General features: G+C 42.6%; 1 protein-coding gene across 3 annotated transcripts in view; it reads left to right on the forward strand.

Moving 5' to 3' along the window:
* The first annotated feature begins 2,406 nt into the window (after positions 1–2,406).
* LOC126094468 (probable cytochrome P450 6a20) overlaps positions 2,407–21,973 on the forward strand; it is a 136,499-nt gene continuing 116,932 nt past the window's right edge. Inside the window, exon 1 of one of the 3 annotated variants that reach the window (XM_049908857.1) lies at positions 2,407–2,463. The gene's annotated coding sequence lies outside the window, so the exon portion shown is untranslated. Of the gene's footprint in view, positions 2,464–3,376; positions 3,583–21,973 lie in introns of those variants that run through there. The other 2 variants (XM_049908858.1, XM_049908856.1) reach the window with 2 other exon arrangements.

Genomic DNA, 21,973 nt, shown 5'->3' on the forward strand with positions numbered 1-21,973 from the left:
CTACCGTTGGATGTTACCGCCAAGTGCGAATTGCGCGCAGTTATTCGTTTTTTGAACGCAAAGGGCACTGCGCCGATTGCAATGCATCGCCAACTGACGGAAGCGTATGGTGAGCGTTGCATGGATGTCCAAAATGTTCGTATGTGATGTAGAGAGTTTGCAGTCTGCCGGTAAAGTCATGACAATTGTTTTTTGGGATCGGAAATGGGTATTGTTGGTCGACTTTAGGCCCACTGGGACCACAATTTACGCTGACTTGTGCTACGAGACTCTGAAATAATTCAAATGGGCAATTCAGAACCGGAGGAATGTTGAGCAAGGGTGTACACATTCTCCACGACAACGCTCGCCCACACATCGCTCGGCAAACCGTTGGTCTCCTGCAACAGTTTCAGTGGAACATAATCACCCACCCACCCTATAGTCCTGACATGGCGCCCAGTGACTATCACCCATTGCGTAGGTTAAAAGAATATTTGGCCGGAAAGCGATTCAGCTCCGACGACGAGGTGAAAGAAGAGGTTCATAACTTTCTGAACAGCATGGCGGCGAGCTGGTATGACATGGGCATACAAAAACTGCCACAGCGTCTACAAAAATGCATCGACATAAATGGTGATTATGTCGAAAAATAGCTAAGTGTTCGAGCTGTAAACTGATGTAAACCATTGTAGAAATAAACAGGTCTATGTACTTATAAAAAAATAGGAGATCTTACTTTTGGGATTACCGTCGTAGCTGTAGAAAACGCAGTTTCCTCAAAAAATGTAGAATTAAAAAAAAAATGGAAAACAAAAACATATCAAACACCGCTTCAGTACTTCGTCAAGTTTATATAAAACGTCTTTCTGTTCGTAATGAACAACTTTCTCACTTATCAGTAATAACACGAAACTGTCACCTTTGATCATGACGAAGAACGTTCTATTGAGTAGAAAGTAACATGTATTCCAGCCGGGCTGATTACGAAGTGGCCGTGCGGTTAAAGGCGCTGCAGTCTGGAACCACAAGACCGCTACGGTCGCAGGTTCCAATCCTGCCTCGGGCATGGATGTTTGTGATGTCCTTAGGTTAGTTGGGTTTAACTAGTTCTAAGTTCTAGGGGACTAATGACTTCAGCAGTTGAGTCCCATAGTGCTCAGAGCCATTTGAACCATTTGAACCGGGCTGTTTACAGGATCAGAATGTGTACGAGGCCGAAAAGGAACGTACCTGAAAACAAACAAGGAAATAACTGAAACTTCCTGGCAGATTAAAACTGTGTGCCAGACCGAGACTCGAACTCGGGACCTTTGCCTTTCGCGCGCAAGTGTACTACCAACTTTTTTTTTATTTTTTTTTTTTTTTGTTCGCTTTCGTTCGTTGTATCTGCTCGGGGCGGACGTCGTAAGACATCCGTTTAAGTTCGTTGTTGATCGATTAACTCAGTTTTTTCATTACAGAGGGCTGTTAACCCTCTGACCGAACACGCTGAGCTACCGTGCCGGCGACGCACAGTTCTAACAGCTTTACTTCTGCCAGTACCTCGTCTCCTACCTTCCAAACTTCAAAAAAATGGTTCAAATGCCTTTGAGCACTAAGGGACTCAACATCTTAGGTCATAAGTCCCCTAGAACTTAGAACTACTTAAACCTAACTAACCTAAGGACATCACACACACCCATGCCCGAGGCAGTATTCGAACCTGCGACCGTAGCAGTCCCGCGGTTCCGGACTGCAGCGCCAGAACCGCTAGACCACCGCGGCCGGCCTTCCAAACTTTACAGAAACTCTCCTGCGAACCTTGCAGAACTAGCGCTCCTGGAAGAAAGGATATTGCGGAAACTTGGCTTAGCCACAGCCTGGGGGTTGTTTCTAGAATGAAATTTTCACTCTACAGCGGAGTGTGCGCTGATATGAAACTTCCTGGCAGATTAAACCTGTGTGCCGGACCGAGCACTTGCTCGCGAAAGGCAAAGGTCCCGTGTTCGAGTCTCGGTCCGGCACACAGTTTTAATCTGCCAGGAAGTTTCATATGAGCGCACACTCCGCTGTAGAGTGGAAATTTCATTCTTGAAGGAAATAACTATTTTATTTAAGTTTTTTGTGAGTGAGGGCTAAAACTTTACTCCTATCTTTCGTATCGTGACAAAAGAAAATTGGTGGGCCTCGATCCCGGATTTCCTGCTTACCACGAAGAGTCTCATTGTACAGTTAGGACTTCCGAGTAGTGCCTTCCTGGGTATTAACTCTCAGCCTTACGTCTTCGCCTTCTTCTACTGAACGCCACAATCTGATAAAAATGTTCATAGTGTCGTCGCTGCCGTCCACGTGTTTCACGGTGCACGAGCGCGCGGTCGGCCTCAATTGGCCCCAACGAGGGGGGTCCGCAACGAGGCTCTCCGCTTCGCAGAGGCCAGAGGGGACGCAGTGGCGTGTCGCACCCGCGCTGGAACGGAACGGCCGTCGCTCTCTGTGCCAGACGTGAGTATTCCGCGACTCCGTCCTTACCCCACCCTGTGGCTGCCCGAAAAGAATTTCATTTGACGCGGAAGGGGCTACTGTCCGGGAGCGGCAGAGTACGCTCCAACTGACAGCTGTAGGACTGTGTAAAGTCGCTCCGCTTGGTTTATTAACTGCGTGTTATAACCGCCCACGTCGTCTTGTGCCGAGTCCACTGTAGCTTGAATGGATTTTTAAGTTTGTTTTAAATGCCCGACTTCTAATTTCACCACACAAGTCTCTAGCGTTGACGACGCGCAATACAGTTTGTTAAAGCGGAGTTCGCCGTTTTTAATTATTTTGCAAAAATAGACATAATGTCTTATGGGATAACAGCAATCAGTGATTTTATAATGTTACTTAAAATCCGTCTTGATTGCAATTTTTTTTTTTATTTTTTTATTATTCGTATGACCGGTTTCGGTTCATTCAGAATCATCTTCAGATCTGATATTTCAGTTACAGGAGTAACCCGTCCAAATCCAGCAACTTTCACATGCTACGTCACACGTTATTAATTATGTTTTTAGATTTAATTTTATTACTCGTACAGAGACTCAACGTTCCTCTGTTTAACAGCACGTCGTCAAAATAAGTATGAAATGCTAATGTCTTTGCAATACATAATGTCGACTATTGAGTTAAAGTTCGTACTTATTTTGCCATTTTTAGACAAGAGAAACCTTAAGCGCTTCTGCTTCTATAGTCTCAGTATCAAATGTTCACTAATTTCAATTTACTTCCTGTCTCGTTCAGTATTTAACACAAATTACATTGTAATTTTTCCTCCTATGTAATTATGTAGTTATGTAGTTCTGAATTCGTTCGAGCAATCAATCACTCATAATAGGAAATACAGTCATAACTCAGTCACTCAAAATGATTCAGAAATTTTACTTGTTAGAATGAAATCAGGCGATGATTCTTCTTCTCTGCAGGCTCGTGCTTTGCGGCAGTCTGCTAATCTGTACAAATAAAATGCCTCGTATTTTTGGGAGCGTTGTATAATCAGTCGGGAAACCTCAGATCAAGCGGATATTTGGCTTTGATGAAGTTTAACCTTCCGAAGAAGTAATGGAGCTCTTGGATTATTAAATGCAGGTTCGTATCCAGCCTTTCGGAAGTTCCCTTCTGATTAACAACTACGCAATATATCGATGAATATCATTAATTCTCAAATGTCAAATAAAGTAAATTGTTACCTTTTGTATGAAGGAGGAAAATATATATCTCCCTTTTAATCGTACAATTTCGTATCAGTTATCTTTTGTCATAAATCTCAATATTCAGATTACAATTCTTCAAACAATGCTGAGGCTAATCGGCACGAAGACAATCTCGGAAGCTTTTTTCTAACAACCACCAGAGAGAATACTACAAAGAATAATTATGCGCTCATGGCATAGGTATTGTATGAAACTACTTTGCGCATGGATTCTGCGAGTATGAAGATAGAAAATTAGTAAACGTCTTTCAAGGGTAGAATTGTATCAGAATAATTCATCGAATATAAAGAGATATTACAATATATCAATGTCATTTTAGAGATATTACGTCGGTTCCACACTAACGGAATAACACGTAATTGTCATTTAACATCACCTATTAATAACCTTTTTCTTATGACGTAAATGTTAATAAATGATCACTATCTAGGACGAAAGACGGATTGATCCTAATAATGAGATAATAGCTTTTAATGAGCCCGCAATCGTTAATTAAATAACAGTCACGTTCAAGGATGATATACGAACAACTTTCGTTACGTCCGTTTTCACGTATCTGTCAAAACTAATCCTGTCGCCCACAATTCAAATTAACACTGACGTTAACCCATTTTGTCGGAACATCTAATCGTAACTATTATGTGACAGTTTATTATAGCCCCCGAATTAATTCCTTTCAGATACGCGCACGACCGAACAGCAGAACGGAACACAAACGACTTGTTTTAACAACCGAACAACGCAATGACGTTACATTACGATAATGTCCGCCCAATGAACATCTCTTTGACTTTATCTTCTCTACTCTGCTTAATTAAATTATTCCTAATTACAGTTTATTCAGCTATTTAACGAAAACATCTAACAAAAAATAAAATAAATTTATCCCAACTTAAAAGACCCGTTATAGTGTCTCCAAGATATAGTCAACGATAATCGTTAAGATATGGAGCATGTCAATTGAACAAATTGTCCACTCACTTAAAAGATTTGAAGGTAGTAACTTTCTTGCCAATGCAGTTCTTTTATCTTGAAAATACTTAACTATCCGATGCTCCCTGGGTATGTATTTATTCCAGTCTTCCATTAACCACCTACTCTTTCTCCTCTCTCTGTCCATCTCCTCCTCCACCTATCTCTGCCTCTCTTTCCCTTCCCCCTCGTTGTCTATCTCCTCCTGCCCCCTTCGCCGGTAGTTCTTAGGCACACGGTAACTAATATGTGTACCACATTTGGTTAAAATCGATCCAGGGGTTTTAGGTTAGCTTTTACCCGTGGCTTTGTCTACGTACGCACATGCCAAATATATTTTAAACGTACTTCTACACATACGTATTTCACTTGGGCCTTTAGCGAATTTCGACCTGCAGTTTCGTTCTCACGCAGCTCAATGTTTATGACGTCGTATCTCCTGAAATATATGTACTACAATGAAATAATTTTGCTGGTTCATCCAGTGGTGTATGTGCCTACTCTCTGAGGAATGTGCGGTGAATAGAATTAGTGGTATAGAAGCAATAAAATTACAATGTAATCCATGATGCAGCAGTTTTTCACACGTATTGGTGTTTATCTCATGAACTACGTGTCGTACGATGATGGACACTGTCTGCGAAATGTGTTGTGAGTAGGGTTAGTGGCAAAGAAGTAATAAATTTAAACGTCTTGCATGATACGGTAATTTTTCACAAGTCTCAGTGTTCATGGCATCATATCTCCTGAACTATGTGTCGTACAATGATATAATTTTTCTCGTACATTCAGTGCATTATGTGAATACTGTCTGCAAAATGTGTCGCGTGTACAATTAGCACTAAGGAGGTAATAAAAGGTCATGCTTCATACTTCAGTTTTGCAGTATGAAAAGCGAAGATAGAGTAAGGAAAAAACGTTTTTCCTTCGTCATTTTGTGGGGGTCGTCAGCGCCAAAAAGTTTCGTAAGGGTTTGAAAACATATGTAAAGTTTGCTGCAAGTCTCTAAGAGCTCTCATCCTGAAATACTCGAGTGGGCTGCACTGTTTTTTCACCCCCTCTCCCTCTTTGACAGGTAGGTGGTCCTCACATCCACAGCAATGATTTCCAGACAGTGATATGTGTACCAAGTTTACTTGCAATCGGTCCAGTGGTTTAAGAGGAGATGTGGAGGTGGAGCATACCTACATACTACATACATACATACATCAATTTTTATATTGTGTGTGAATAAACACTTTATTCTTCTTAACCATACAATGCAGAGATTCACGGCCGGTGTTTACTTGAGTTTCGGGCTGAGAGGCCGCAGTCCATTTACCAAAGTATTCGCTGACATTTCGTCTCTGACTGTGGGAGACATCTCCGTACGTAAAATATGCAGAGGCCTCGGGGATTCGCTGAATTCACAGAGCCGCAGAGAGGACACTATCATTCCCCACGTGATGCTGACTGCGTCAATATCTCTTGCTGCCGCCAACGTTCTCGACTAAAAGTAATCGATTGACATTCTGTTGGCGCCTGACCGATGTCCATATTTTGGCTGACTTAACCCCTTCTTCTTTTATGCTGAAATTATTTTAGTGTTTGTGAGTCTAAACATTATCTCCACAAATACGCACATGATAACACGTCTTTGCTAAAATGCTCGTCTCACAGAATTTTATTTCGTGCTTCCCATCTCGAAAGACATGTTCTGCTACGGCCGATTTGTCAGTATGTTCCAGACGTCAGTTCCTTTTGTGTTCTGCTAAGTGGGTGTTAACACTTCCTTCTGTGGTATCAATGTATGCTTGCCCATATCTACGTGGATTTTGTATACCCCACGTATCGCTGATGTATAGCGTATATCCTCATCCGTTCTTTTATCTTGCTGTGGGTTTTAAGATCGTTTCAATCACATACTTCCTCAAAAATTTCCCGGTGAACGTAAGGGAACAGCTTACTATATCGCCCACGTTCCCCGAGCCCGGATTTTTTAACTAAGAGATCCGTAGAACCATGCTTGTCGCAGATGTGAATTCTGTATGTCAAAGGGAAAAAGGACAGCCTCCATGCATCAAAACTCATTTATGTGAATCATATTTGATTTTAAGACGTTGACTACACCATGCGGTTTTCCACTTAAACAATTACTCTAACGTAATTCGACTCGTTACGCATTGACGAGATGCACATAAAGGTTTCCCAAGGGAACGAAATTAGCTAATTTCTAAATAAAGAAATAAAGTGTTTATTTCAAAATGAAAGAAATATACAGTGATTGTCGACCTCCAATAAGAAAAAAATTGACCATTGCGACTAGCACTCGAGATCTGAGGGTTATGTGCAAACTTAATTACGTATATAGACAGTTCATCCAGTCCGGGAATCGAGAATCTCGATGATTTTTGCCTGTTATCGAGACTGATACGGGCGAGATATCGGTCCCGGATATTCTAGAACTTTCGAGAATGTATCAATTTTACATTTAAAGTCGGATAACAAACGACAGAAGAAATATTTTTCGGTGATATAATTACAGATTAACAGTTTTATGACTTTTTCATTTGCTTGTATTCTGACACCTTACTTCTAGTCAAATTTCATAATTCTAGGCTAACGGGAAGTACGCTATAGGTTTCAACGAGTGAGTCAGTGAATATAAAATAAGTGACATAAATGGCCGGATCTTTTGATTGTATTGTCTTAGAAGCCCCAGTTTTTTAATGCCACCAAGGGACCATTGACGTTCGTATGTGACACGAATTTCAGCTGACAGATCTGCCCGTTCTTGGGAAAAACAGATCTTACCAGAAGGACAGACAGACAGTCAGATAACAGATGACGAATGTTTTTCCGTGTGAGATAGTTACAAATTAACAGTTATCGGTTGTTTTTCTTTACTTTTCCTTTGGAATCTTTTTTACTGCCAAAATTAATGCTTATAGGTCAACGGAAGTTCCGTATCGTTTTGATGAGTGAGTTGGTGCGTCAAACTATGTAACATAATGGCCGTATCTTTTGACTTACAAGCTTAAGTGTTTCACACCGCCAAGGGACTACAGTGTGTGACTTAAATTTCATCTAGATGCATCTGCCAGTTCCTGAGGAAAAGGGGTCTTAACAGACGGACAGCAAAGTGATCATAAAGTGTTCCGAGGTATGGAACCTCTAAAAGACCATCGACACCTAGAACATATTTATGTAGCTAAATGACTTGCAACTACAGATTTCTAAGTGACTAATTCTGTTGAAGAATTTCCCTACAGTATAGAATGAGTTTTTATACTGTTTACGAGCTTTTATTTCCATGGGATGAGTGCGAAAAAGGTTTTTATACTGGGAAACCCAACCCCATCGACAAAATTTTGGAGGTAGCGAGGAATGTTTTCTGAGATTTTTGGTACATGCGGCTCGTTGCCTACATTGGCTCGTTACCTAGTAATAAATTAATTGTAATTTTAACGAAGCGGTGTTCCACATGTGACATGTGTTTCACCACGTATGTTTCATACTGCTGTGCCATTAAAAGTCAAAGTTGCTATACTTAGTGACGTCACTAGCCTGCCCAATGACTGAAACAGTACCATTCGACTTCTCACAGGTGGATTTATTTCGAAACATCAGCACTCTTGCCCAGTTTTTGTGTAACAGTTTCTGCTGTGATCCGTTCGATTTCAGTGTTCTTATTTCATTTTCTTAGTAAAAAAGGTGTCAAAAATGGTTGGCAGGTACAATATCGTAGTTTCTGGAATTATTCAAAGAGCGACCTTGCTCGTGAGACCAAAAGAACGAGTCGTATAAAATACTGTGTTTTGAAAGACCAACCACTGCTAGGAATTTTGAGTTGTTTGCGGGAAATAGGCATAAAAATTTATGTGATCGCCGCGAAAGAAAAAATTACAAGTACTCGAAACACGTACATGCAAGAAGATCCTACGTTTTTGGAAGAGTAGCGCGTCTGCACATGATACTGAAAAGTCAACTGTCGGTTGGTTTGCTATAAAGGATAGTATTTTCGTCTTTCAGTATTAGGTTATTTCATCAGGGAGTTCGTCGCCCTAGTATTATTCCTGAAGAACATCCATTTCCGGATCCAACGTTTCGGTTTTCTTTTCTTTGTATTTACCGCTTGCCTCAGCTCTAAAGCCACAAACTCCACCACAACGTTGATACCCGCCGAAATCATCTCAGCTCATGCCTTTTTGAAAAGTGGCACAAAGTACAATCTGTGGCGTTCTGTGTGAACGGTAGCTCACGGTATGTCCAAGTTGCTACACAGTAACATGTGGTCCACAGTTTGGTTACAACCAATATATGGAAAAACCACGTCGTTGGTTATTCTGAATCAACGAAAGTAAGCCTTCGCCTTTCCGTGTGCCGTTAACAGTGCTGTGAAATCTGATCACCAGATCTTTCGTAATGATTCCTCTTGCAGTCCATTACCATTCTTTCTTCCATTCTTGCAGAGCTGCTTACCGCAACACTTATGACAATTTCATGAAGATATTGGATCGTTTGATGTAGCCTACGACCTCTTATGATGCATATGCCTCTTTTTCCAGTTGATTTGCAAGTTCATTTCCCGAGTGAGCTTTAATCCCAGTGTAGCTACAACGCAGTTGCTCTTTTGCAGTATTCTTATTTTATTTCTTCTTTCTTCAAATATGTTTTTGATATGGTTAGGATTCCTCAAATAATTGAATGTTTTACTCTCCGTCAGTTCAAATGGTTCAAATGGCTCTGAGCACTATGGGACTTAACTGCTGAGGTCATCAGTCCCCTATAACTTAGAACTACTTAAACCTAACTAACCTACGGACATCACACACATCCATGCCCAAGGCAGGATTCGAACCTGCGACCGTAGCGGTCGCGCTGTTCCAGACTGTAGCGCCTAGAACCGCTCGGCCACCCGGGCCGGCCTCTCCGTCAGTATTATTGCTGTTCTTCGTAAGCCACGTAATGTGTTTAGCTTTTCGAAAGACTTTAAAAGGGCAAAGCGCTCTGCCTGATTGACTGAACATTGTATTTCATCACGTATGTTGGCTTTTTGTTGATGAAAACTGCTATGCCTGATCCTACTCCTTGTTCAGCTTTACTTCTGTCAGTGAATATTTCCTTCAAGTATTGCCTTCTGTTATTTATTTCGTTAAGAACGACATTATCATCCGGATGAGGCTACTGTTTATGAAGAACAATTGTTTCTAATGTTTGTTTACTATTTTCAGTTTTAATTTCATTCCCTTTGTTTTAATAATTATTGGTGTTATTCTCGACAGAATAAAAGGCAGAACTTTTAGGCTTTCGCAATTATGATGTTAAATAATCGCTGTACCCGTTTGTTCTTGCCGCAGTCTTACTGCCTTGTTACAGCGTCAATCCACTGGAGATGTATATGATAATATAGGTAATATTGTTCCTATGTAGATGCCTCTGTTGAGCCTCTGAACCAAGTCCCCAGTTGAGTCTTTCTGGTTTTCACAAAGCGTGTATTAATTTTGCACGTTTGTCTGTGACGTCCTGTGTATGGTCGCTGAATTTGAACTTATCGTCAATAATTACTCCAAGAGATTTTAATCTGTCAACTTGCTCTAACTGTTTATTTTTAAAAAAGATACAGACTTTTGTCTTATCTTTTTACTTTTCTTTTTTGTAGTACGACTTTAGATTTTTAATCATTGAAACGAATTTTGTTATTTTGAGTCCGTTCGTCGATTATAAGCGGTTTCAGCTGCAGTTGCGCTGCTTCCTTTTGTCAGTATTACCAAATTGTAAGCAAAGGCTATCGTTTGTATTTGTGTTAATTTAAGTTGAACAGTGAGCTGTACTACATGCTCCAGAATCCTGACCCACGACAGGAAAGCCGGCCGGAGTGGCCGAGCGGTTTTAGGCGCTACAGTCTGGAACCGCGCCACCGCTACGGTCGCAGGTTCGAAACCTGAATCGGGCATGGGTGTGTGTGATGTCTTTAGGTTAGTTAGGTTTAAGTAGTTCTAAGTTCTAGGGGACTGATGACCTCAGAAATTAAGTCCCATTGTGCTCAGAGCCATTTTGAACCACAACGGGAAACTTGAGGGCATCCTTCGGTTATTTTCCTTTCAGTGTTGCCGTTATAGACAGACAAAAATGCCATTTGACAGTCAAAATAAATTTTAAGCAAACTGTATAAGTTTTTAGGATACTGAAATTCCTGTAGAGCATTGAGAATGCTAGGCATCCAAGCAGCTTCGAAGGCTCCTTCTAAGTATCATTAACACGTACTGACTGTCAACAAATTTCTTTTCCGCACCTGCACAGCCCACAGTGCTTTTATGCGGAGTAAATCCCTGTTTCTTCTTGTTCCATAAGTGTTTTGAAGAAATAAAGTGCATTATTCTGTTTATTAGCGGTTTTCCAGGAGTTTCGTTCCTTTGTGCAGGAGATAGGTTGGGCGATGTTTACCAACTTCCGCACTATTCTCCTTGCCAGATTTTACTATTAGTACTACTTTTTCGGAAAACAGTGATGTATTAAGCAAGTGTTGTACAGTGCTGTTACATACTTTGGGAAAACGAGATTCGAAGGCGTGTTTGCCGGCCGGAGTGGCCGAGCGGTTTTAGGCGCTACAGTCTGGAACCGCTACGGTCGTAGGTTCGAATCCTGCCTCGGGCGTGGATGTGTGTGATGTCCCTAGGTTAGTTAGGTTTAAGTAGTTCTAAGTTATAGGGGACTGATGACCTCAGAAGTTAATGCTCAGAGCCATTCGAACCATTTCTTAAGGCGTGTTTTGCCGTTGATTCCTTTTCGCCAGGGCTATTATTTGGGTTCATTCTTTTTATTATTTCAAGAATTTTTATTCAGTAACATTTCCGTCATCACTATGCTCTACAGATTTCTGCGTCTGTTGAATTTGTTTATGTCGCTCGTTATTTATTGTTTCTTCGTCTGCTGGTGCCAAATAAAGAAGAAAGCAGTTGACTGTGTTCCCTAAATTAGGAGCGAAGGCATTATACGATTTATGCGTGATTCCATGTGGAACTGAGGCTGAGACTTTTTTAAATTTAATTTTTAATCAAATTTATGTCATAGTTTCCTAAATCTACAAAAGCTCAATTTGACTATCCCAAAAAACTTAACAGAGTTACAAAATTATTTGAGGAAATATAATGAAACAGATGCGGAACCTTTGCAGATGAGGTTGGAGGACACAAGTTTGCTTTTTATATTGGCAGCCATTTGAATTTAAGATGCTGTTCCACATGAGTCCCAACAGTGACAGTCCTTTGTCCCACCGCTCCCGGTCATCGATTGCAATTTTTATAAGTAAATATTCATAATGTTAAATTTATTTATATTTCATCACGTAGAGAATGGTTTTAATATTGTGAATTCAATGTGTTCAAAAGAAAGTAAGTGCATGATTAACAGAGTTCTTGTAAAATGTTGGTGTACACCAATGCAATATCCATTTACTGTCCCACTCATGACGAGATTTTAAAGATGATTAAAAGTTCACTTTTTAAACATCTGATATTTAGATTTAAAGGGAAGTATTCATACGATCGTCAATCAATCTTTAATTTCTTCCAATTTATACTTTTTTGTTGTATTAGCTTTTAACTGTCGAAAACTGTAATGAAACTGTCCCTCCGGTGACAATGGAGTTCCCCTTTCTTCAAAATTGTCATCTTCGTTGTACTTCAAATTTTTCCTGATGATAGACGATAGACTAGATTCCAAGGGTTTGATTTAGGCATTAGGCTACAACATTCCTTCAATGACTATAATTTTGCGTTTTATATAGCCTTAACATGATCCTTTTCGGTGAAGTACTGTATTGCCTTTTTCTGTGTATCCTAGGTTCATCATCATGTTTTGTCCTTTGATAAAGCTGCCTTAATGCATTTGTGCGTTTCTTCTTTTTTTCTTTAATTCATGTGTCCATCAGGGAAATGATAAAGTTCTGCACGTGTCGCTAAGAACTAGAAGATGGTATAAAATCTTTACTGCAGGCTGTTTCTAATATTTTTTCCAATCCATCAACAATTTTTCCGTTTCTGTTTCTCTTTCAGTTAGTTGGCTCGTCTTGTCATCTGTTTCCCTTGTATTCATTGCGTCGTTGTTTTGAAAATCATCACGAGAAAGCTCGTAAGGTATGTAATTATGAAATTCACTGAATTTTTCTTGTTTCGCGATGAATATAGTTGGAATGAAGTTTTTATGACGCATAGTCAAGTGTTTTCCTATACTAAAGCTAACGATATTATGATCTCAGCAGTTATTTTCTTCGCTACATTCCCACTGATGTCCTATGGGTAGCAGTGAGTGTTTCCTATTTCCTGCCACATATACTTCAGAAGTATTTGTGCCACTGGCTTCGTTCATAATTATTAAATCTCTGACCCATATCTTTACCTCTGTTGTTGGTTACGGAATCGTGCCACATGCCTGACCTAGCATTACTGTCTGTGCCAATGAAAATACCAGTACATTTCTTTATGGACAAAATTTCATCCGTTTTCGTAAATCAGGTTATCTGTTCCTCGCTATATCGAAATACATCATAACCGGATAGAATAGTAAGAACCCCTTTGTTATTTCTGCCACCACAGTATCCTTCTCAAAAATACTGGTTCAACATTATTGCATTTATTCCTTTGATAACGATTATGACCACGGTACGTTTCCTTTTGTTTTGTGCAGTGATAGTTTTGTAATCCCACGATGTTCTAAAGATTTTATTTTGTATTCAGTATCACGTCTAGGCAAATACTAAATCTATATTATTCTTTTCTTCTATAAACTGCAAAAGACTGCGTATTGCGACGCAGGATCGCTGCGGTTTTATCTGAACGCTCTTGATGTCCGGCTTGATGACATTATTTTCTGTTTCCAAGAAAAGAGACAGCCGTTGTAGCTTCTTTCACCCTGCGTCTTTTCTAACTCCAGTTTTAGGGCAATGATGTCATTTGTCAATTGTTTTGCTACAGGAAGTATATCTTTTAGAACGCCTAGTCACTTTCAAGAACCTTGTAAATTCTGTAGGAGAGAGAATTTCGCCTTCTTCGCAACTAGCTTCGTACTTTTGAGTCAGCAGTCATGGTCTCTGATGGTGCAGATTTTCATTCTGACATCGCATTATCCAGTTCACCCTTGTGTCTACTGGCCGTAGCCCGGGAGATGTTGCTTTCTGAAAGAACAGTGTGTACTTTTGGGCTCACTTTGATTTTTGTGTGGCAGTGGGAATTCGTTTCTATAATTTTCTACCAATGAGTCAACGTTCACTACCGATGGCTCACGAAGCTTAGCTGATGATGTCTTATATGTCGGAATTGAGAGTGTTTTGTCCATTGTACTTTTGCAACTTTGATTATCCTGTGCGAGATATTACCGATCAATAATTGATGCTTGAGGATCATTGATAGCTTCTGAACTCCACATGTTATGTTCTGGTGGTTCCATATAGGCAGAAGGGCAACGCTGCTTTGTGTCTTCAGGGAACAACTTCTGAGCTGTAGAAAGAGAGATGTCGAAATCTTGTTCCGTCCTGTGTGATATTTCCGTTGCAGCAAGCAGTTCCCGGACGGGTTGATTTGTAGATGTGGCGTGAAGTGCGGGGAAGGCACTGACGATACTTACGTCATTGAGTAGTTTTTCCTTATTTGTATGTATTAATCAAGTGTTGTACAGTGCTGTGACATTCTTCGCGAAAACAACATTCGAAGGCGTGTTTTGCCGTTGATTCCTTTTCGCCAGGGCTATTATTTGGATTCATTCATTTTATTATTTCAAGAATTTTTATTCAGTAACTTTACTGTCATCATTATGCCCTACAGCTTTCTGTGTCAGTTGTATTTATTTATGGTGCTTGTTATTTAATGTTTCTTCGTCTGCTGGTGCCAAATAAATAAGAATGCACCTGAATGTGTTCCCTAAATTAGGGGCATAGTCATTATACGATTTCTGAGTGATTCCATGTGAAACTGAGGCTGAGACTTTTTTTAAAATTTCGATTTTAATGAAATTTGTGTCATAGTTTCCTAAATCTACAAAAGGTAAAATTTACTATCCCGAAGAACTTAACAGAGTTACAAAATTATTTGAGGAAACATAATTAAACAGATGCGGCACCTTTGCAGATGAGGTTGGAGGACACAAGTTTGCTTTTTATATTGGCAGCCATTTGAATGTATACATCTGGTGGAAAAGCGATAGTGTGGTGTAGTACGAATTGCGTTCCCGCGGTGTAGCCATCACAGCTGACATTTATTGTCAACAACTGAGGCGTCTTGCGGACGCCATCTAAGAACAACAATCATGAAGACTACGTGAAGTGATGGTATTGCACGATAACGTCCGGACTCATTCTGCTAGACTGGCAAATAACCCTGCAAAGGAGTTGGGTTAGGAAGTCATTCCGCTACCACCTTAACCAGCTGATCTTGCGTTCTCAGATTTTCACCTTATCCGCTCTCTATCGAACTACTTTCAGGGGACTTCCTTTATGGATGAAAATGCACACTTACGAGTTCCTCGCCTCAAAACCACGAGATAGTGACAGTAGCGGAATCGAAAAGCTACGCCAGCGTTTGCATACTGTTGTAAACAGTGAGGGAGAAAATATTATTGATGACTGAAGTCTCTATTACGTGTACCTGTTGTGTTTATTGCAACTTAAAAAAAAGCCTTACGAGCATATGTAGACAATCCAATACTAACAGCACGCAATGCTAAAGATGTGAATCTAGCCAGTTGAAGATTGTCATAATGCCTGCAACCGGATACAACTTGAGTAAAAAAGTAAACATTTATTAAGTAGCAATATCTGGCACCTAATTTTCTCCCAAAAATTGACTGCATTTCGAGCAGACGTATGTTGGTGGCTTAGTTAACCATGAACAATGCGTTCTAAAGACTTTGACAGTGCCGGTGGAATACTGATGTGTGTTTAGTACGAGGCCACTGGCAAGTTCCTTGATGCATAATAGAATGGTGAGACTCTATTGGAAAGAAGATTGTATTCAGGGAATAGTTACAGTAGCACAGTATTACAGTCATTGATGATGAAACACAGAAATTGGATCGGGATTCAATACAACAGGCACCATGCTGACTTCTGTCCAGGCGAGTAACGCTGCAAACGGTTTGTGGTTGCAACCTTTCCTGGGAGTCCAGTAGCTGTTTCGGATGCACCACTGCACGTTTACTGTAACCCTTGGACCTTCACGTTGACGATGAAACACAAAAACTGCGTCGGGATTGATTATAACAGGCACGATGCCGACTTTTGTCCAGGGAAGTAACGCTGCAAACGGTATGTGCTTGGAACTTTTCCTGAAAGAACAATAGTTGTTTCCAATGCACCACTGCAGGTTTACTGTAACCCTTTGACCTTCACATTGACGAGGAAATACAGAAATTGCATGTGCTCTGAATACAACAGGCACCATGTTGACTACGGTACGGGGAGGTAACGCTTCAAACAATCTATACTTGGAACCTTTCCTACGAGTAAAGCAGTAGTTTCCGATGCACCACTACACGTTTACTGTAGCACTTGGACCTTCACATTTACGATGAAACATAGAAATTGCATTGGGATTGAATACGGCAGGCACCTAGCCGATTTCCCTCCTGGCATTAAAGCTTTAAATGGACTGTGCTAGGAACTTTTGTTGCCAATCGTGTAGTTGTTTCCCATGCACCACTGAAGGTTTACTGTAACCGTTGAACCTTCTCATTGACGATGAAACACGAAAAATGCATCGCGATTGGATACAACAGGTATCATGCCGTCTGTCCAGTGGACTATCGCTTCAAACGGTCTGTGCTTGTAACCTTTCCTGAGAGTACAGTAGTAGTTTCCGATGCACCACTGGAGATTTATTGTAACCCTTGGACATGATGAATAACGGAAACTGCAGCTGGATTGAATACAACAGGAGAGTAATGCTTCAAATTGTCTGTGCTCGAAACCTTCCCTGGGAGTCCAGTAGTTGTTACCGATGAACCACTGCATGTTTAGGACCTTCACATTGACGATGAAACACAGAAACCGCATCGGGATTAAATACAACACTCACCATGCCTAGTTTTGTCCAGGGGGGTAACGCTGCAAACGGTCTGTGTTTGGAACCTTTCCTGGGAGCCCCCGTGTGCAATGACAATGAAACACAGAAATTGCATCTGGATTGAATACAACAGCCAACATGCCGACTTCTGTCCAGCAGTGCAATGCAGCAAACTGTCTGTGCTTGGAGTCTTTTCTAGAAGTCCAGCAGCAGTTTCCGATGCACCACTGCAGTTTTACTTTAAACCTTGGACTTCCACAATGACGATGAATCACAGAAACTGCATCAGGTTTGAATACAACAGGCACCATGCCATCTGCTGTAAAGGGGAGTAACGCTTAAAACCGACTGTGATTGAAAGATTTTCTGGGAGTCCAATAGTAGTTTACGATGCACCACTGCAGGTTTACTGTATCCCTTAGACCTTTACATTGACGATGAATAACAGACACTGCATCGGGATTCAATCGAACGGGCACCATGCCAACTTCTGTCCAGGGGAGTAACCCTGAAAACCGTCTGTGCTTGGTACCTTTCCTGGGAGTCCAGTAATAGTCTCCGATGTTTTCTGTGGCCCTTGGACCTTGCGTTGACGATGAAACACAGAAATTCCACTGGGATTGAATCGAACAGGCACCATGCCGACTTTTGTCCAAGCGAGTAATGCTTCAAACGATCTGCGCAAACAACCTTTCCTGGGAGTCCAGTAGATGTTTCCGATGCACCACTGCAAGTTTACTGTAACCCTTGGACCTTCAGAATGACGACGAAACACAGAACCTGCATCGGGATTTAATACAACACTCACTATGCTGACTTATGTCCAAGGGAGAAACGTTGCAAAAGGTCTGTTCTTGCAACCTTTCCTGTGAGTCCAGTAGTAGTTTCCGAACCATCACTGCACATTTACTGTAACCCTTGGACCTTCACATTGACGATGAAACACAGATATTACATCCCGATTGCATACAAGAGGTACCATGCTGACTAATGTCCAGGCAAGTAATGCTCAAACGGTCTATATTTGGAACCTTTCCTGGGAGCCCAGTAGTAGTTTACGATGGACCACTGCACGGGTACTGTAACCTTGCATTGGCGATGAAACACAGAAATTGGATCGGGATTGAACACAACATGCACCATGCGGTATTTTGTCCAATGCAGTATCGGTGCAAGCGGTACGTACCTGGAACCTGATCTAGGAGAGCAATATTTGTTTCCGATGCATCACTGTATGTTTAGTGTAGCACTCAGACTTTCACATTGACGATGAAACACAGAAATTGCATCGGGACTGAATAGAACAGGCACAATGCCGACTTCTGTCCAAGCGAGTAATGCTCCAACCGTCTCTGCATCCAACCTTTTCTGGGAGTCCAGTAGTTGTTTCCGATGCACCACTGCAGGTTTACTGTAACCCTTGGACCTTCACATTGACGATGAATAAGTGAAACTGCCTCGGGATTCAATAGAACAGGCACCATACCCACTTCTGTCCAGGAGAGGAACACTGCAAGCGGTCTGTTCTTGGAACCTTTCCTGGGAGTACAGTAATAGTCTCCAATGGATCACTGCAGGTTTAGTGTAACACTTGGACCTCCACATTATCGATGAAACACAGGAATTGCATCGGGATTGAATATAACAGGCACCATGCCGACTTCTGTCCAGACGAGTAATGATTCAAACGATCTGTGATTGGAAACTTTCCTGGGAGTCCAGTAGTTGTTTCCGATGCACCACTGCATGTTTAGTGTAACACTCGGACCTACAAATTGACGATGAAAGACCGAAATTGCATCGGGATTGAATACTACTGGAGAGATGCTGACTTCTGTCCAGGAGAGTAAGGCTTAAAACAGTCTGTGCTTGGATACTTTTTTGGGAGTCCAGATGTACTTTAGGATGCACCATGCAGGTTGACTGTAACCCTTGGACCTTCACATTGACGATGATACACAGAAAGTGGATTGGGGTTGAATGCAACAGGCACCATACCGACTTCTGTCCAGGTGAGTAACTCTTCAAACGGTCTGTGCTTGGAGTGTTTCCTGGGAGTCCAGTAGTTGGTTGGTTGATTTGTGGGATGAAAGGGACCAGAATGCTATGGTCATCTGTCCCTTTTTCCAAAACTTCAAACACAGAATAAAAACGAACAATGGACATGACAACAGACGACATAGGAGAAGAAAGACGCAGACTGAGAGGAGACAAAAGGAAATAAAATCACACAGAGTGTGGCAGTTGTTGGCCAATCGTAGAGACAAAAAAGGAAAACCCAACCACCTAGAAACACACTAAAAAATAACACAGTCTAAAAAGTAGGCCATAGGCCAGACTCATAACAAAAAAGTGACAAACACTCAGATTGATAAAAACCTCTTGCCCGAATATATCGCAAAACTAAGCCTTCCATGGCCGTGTCATCTGTTAAAAGGGCACGGAGCGTATCAGGCAGCGCAAATGTCTGCCTGAGCCCAGCTAAAAGCGGACAGGCCAATAAAATGTGGACCACCATCAAAACCACCCCGGAGCGACAGAGACACAGGTCCTCACGGCGCAGTAAATGTTTGTGCGTCAGCTGGGTGTGGCCAGTGCGGAGCCAACAAAGGACAATTGAGTCCTTGCGAATGGCTCGCGTGGATGACCGCCACACAGTCATTGTCTCCTTGACTGCACGGAGTTTATTAGGTGTGGTCATATCGCGTCATTCAGCGTCCCAACGCGCGAAAACTTTGCGGCGTAAGACTGCTCGCAAATCGGTCTCCGGGAGACCAATGTCCAGAGTTGGTTCACTGGTGGCCTGTTTGGCCAGGTAGTCAACATGTTCATTGCCTGGGATGCCGACATGACCAGGGGTCCACACAAAGAGCACAGTGTGGCCGCAACGGGCAAGAGTATTGAGGGACTCCTGGACCGCCATACCAGATGAGAGTGAGGGAAACACTGGTCAATAGCTCATAAACCGCTTAGGAGTCGCTACAGATAACGAAGAACTCACCTGAGCAGGAGCGGATATACTCTAGGGCACGAAAGATGGCGTTCAGCTCGGCAGTGAAAACACTGCAGCCAGCCGGCAATGAGCATTGTTCGTAATGGTACCCCAGAGTGAGAGCATTACTGACATGACCAGGAACCATCGAACCGTCAGTGTAAACAACACCAGAGCCCTGATACGTGCAAGGATGGAAAGAAAGCGACTTCGGAAGGCCTCCAGAGGGACTGAGTCCTTCGAGCCCTGTGCCAATTCGAGCCGAAGGCAAGGGCGGGGCACTCTCCAGGGGGGTTTACGCAGGGGGGCCCGGAAAGGAGGTGGAAGAGGGAAAACTCCAAGCCCAGAGAGAAGCTCTGATGCGGACCGTGATCGTACAACCCGACCGGGGCCGACGTTCTGGGAGATGGACGACCGACTGAGGGAACAGGGGACGATAATTAGGATGCCCGGTCAAGCTACAAACATGTGTAACGTAAGTGGCCAGTAAACGTTGGCGCTGTAACCGCAATGGAGGGACACCTGCCACCACAAATTGGCTATTCACAGGGATGGTCAGGAATGCTCCCACTGTGAAGGATTAGGTCCAGCACATGCAACGCAGAAGGGGATGCTGAACCATAAGCCAGGCTCCCATAATCCATATGGGACTAGATTAAAGCCTGGTAGAGCCGTAAGAGGGTAGATTGGTCAGCGGCCCCGCCGGTGTGGCTCAATTATCATAGAGCATTAAGATGCTGCGAACACATCTGTTTAAGCTGCCGAATATGTGGGAGCCAAGTCAACTGGGCATCAAAAACCACACCCAAAAACCGATGTCCACACAGCAAGAAGTTCGCCGCCAAGATAAAGCCGTGGCTTAGGGTGAACTGTGCATCGCCGGCAGAAATGCATAACGCAGGTCTTGGCAGCCGAATACTGGAAGCAACCTGATTATACCTCGGACACTGATGAACGTGCCGGACGAAATGCACACCTCGACGCTCAAAGTTGGCGCGCAGCTCGTCATCAGACTGCAAAAGTAGGTCCCTATGGAAAATAATACCCTGAACCATATTTAAACTCTTATGTGGTGTGATGGTAACGTTAACATCCCACAACTTGTCACAAGCAAGTAACCTTCGTGACTGGGCAGAGAATACCGTTTTTAACAAACTGACCCAGAGCGCATTCTGGGCAAGCCCTCCACCTCCACAAACTTGTCCTCTAAATGCTCTACAAACTGAGGTTTTGTGGACATGAAAGAATCCCCATCAGCTCTCGTACAAACTAGCAACCAGGGCGAATAAATGTCACTGCCATCCTGAGACTTAAGCTCATCCCACAGTGTGGCCAGGGAGGGGAACGTTTTCGGATCGTATTTCTGAGCATTAAATTGAGCCCGAGAATGCTTAGAGACTGCTGGCGGCTGACCACTAGCGAGAGATGATGTACCATGTTTCATTGCGGGTCATCCGCCCTCATGCCACCCACTCCGACCAAGGGCCCACTGGCGCCACCCAGCCTCAGCAAGGGCAACATGGCAGGATGGCCATTGCCGGGAGTCCCGATGCTTCAGGCATCTACTCCTTGGCATACGTGGGGAGTTAACGGCGCAAGCATCAGCAGAGCGATCCCGGTGTTGTCAGGGGGCTATACAACCAATAGGGTACATGGTGGCCCCACCACAACGGACTGGCTACCGTGCTGGATCTTAGGTGCAAAAATGTCCAAGGTCGTCGTCTCAGCAAAAAGTAACACTGCACAGTGCATAGTGGTAATCGCACCCAGGAAGGTATCCTCGCCCAAGAGTTGGAAAACGAGCGAGACAGCATTGCGACGACGAGAAAGCCGGCTAAAGGTCTCAACGCACGACGGATACAGTGCACCATGTAAGGCGCCCTTCCCAATTGGCGTGCTCTTCGGAAGAATTTAGAAAGATGAAGGTCAAACCCGAGAGAAGATCATCACATAAGGCCGAAATTTTTGAGACTCCTTTTAGTCGCCTCTTCCGACAGGCAGAGGCGACTTACACCCAGACCCGCGGGAGGGGGTGATGCACCACTGCAGGTTTACTCTAACTCTTGGACCTTCAGATTGCCGTTGAGACACAGAAATTGCATAGCGACTCAATACAAGAAGCACCATGCTTACTTCTGCCCAGGCGAGTAACGCTGTAAAAGATCTGTGCTTGGAACCTTTCCTGGGAGTCCAGTAGTGGTTTCCGATGCACTACTGTAGGTTTACTGTCAACCTTGGACCTTCACATTGACGATGAATCACAGAAA

This window comes from Schistocerca cancellata, chromosome 8 (genome assembly GCF_023864275.1).
Source record: "Schistocerca cancellata isolate TAMUIC-IGC-003103 chromosome 8, iqSchCanc2.1, whole genome shotgun sequence".
Taxonomy (NCBI): Eukaryota; Metazoa; Arthropoda; class Insecta; order Orthoptera; family Acrididae; genus Schistocerca; species Schistocerca cancellata.